This window comes from Arachis duranensis, chromosome 7 (genome assembly GCF_000817695.3).
Source record: "Arachis duranensis cultivar V14167 chromosome 7, aradu.V14167.gnm2.J7QH, whole genome shotgun sequence".
Taxonomy (NCBI): Eukaryota; Viridiplantae; Streptophyta; class Magnoliopsida; order Fabales; family Fabaceae; genus Arachis; species Arachis duranensis.
Window position 1 is genome coordinate 55,609,375 of NC_029778.3, and position 1,033 is coordinate 55,610,407.

At 38.4% G+C, this 1,033-nt stretch overlaps 1 protein-coding gene across 1 annotated transcript in view; it reads right to left on the reverse strand.

Annotated features, from left to right (window-relative positions):
* LOC107459115 (uncharacterized) overlaps positions 1-1,033 on the reverse strand; it is a 6,565-nt gene that overhangs the window by 1,459 nt on the left and 4,073 nt on the right. The window lies entirely within an intron of this gene.

Here is a 1,033-nt window from a genome sequence, read left to right on the forward strand (position 1 = left end):
GGGGATCAATTTGTACCATATCCTGATGTAAAAATGAATGTTACAATTCTGCTTTCTTTTTCCCAAACAGAAGCAAGAATAAATTGCTCTTGGTTGAGGTTTCTAAGATTCATTCATGCATTATATTCTTCTTCCTTATATTGGACAAGGACAGGTTCATTATTTATATTCTTATCGGATGGATTTGATCACATACATCAATGTTCCTGCCCAAGTCACATTTGGATTATGCTACTTCCAGAAAGCAAATGTGAGCACACCCCCTCAAAGCAGTTCTATCTTAGAGTCCATTCATTAACCATAAGCTTTATCTTGGTCCAGTCCAAGAATCTACAATATCTTAATATCCGATAAATTGCATCTACATACTCTGCTTTCATTTATGTAGTATAGGGTTCCTAAATCGGGAGGTCTAATGCTGCCAATTGATAGAATGGAACTAGAAAGTAGGTAAGAAATAGGTAGTAGAGAAAAAAAGTGGGAATGGACATAGCATGCCTTCCCCCAATCAGAGATAGAAGACGAACTGTTAGGGACTTGAGTATTATGGGGTGCCTAAAATCCTACATCGTGTAGTATGAGATGCTTGATATGATATTTAAAGAGTGGTTCTTCCCTTTCAATAGCTAGTTTTTAAGGTGTGGTTTCCCACTTTCCTTAAGCACTTAACAATGGTAACAGAGCAAGGTTGTCAGCACCATGGAGAGGGCTACCTATAGTCTGGATTAAGGTGAATATCAAATACTAATAGCCGGTAGCAAAGTGGCTACCAATGGGTCAGCATCGAGAGTGAAGACGTTGTGGACGTTGGCTCTCCAGTCTCCAGGGGCAATGTATTGTTAGGAACTTAGGTATCCCCAAAATCCCACATTCGGTAGTGTAAGATAGGATGCTTGATATTGTATCTAAAGAAAGTGGTGCTTCTCCTTTAATAGCTAGCTTTTTTAAAGTGCAGTTTCCCACTTTCTTTAGATACTTAACAAGAACTTACAATTTCAAGGCTATCAGAGAAAATCTTCTTGTCCTTAGCTTC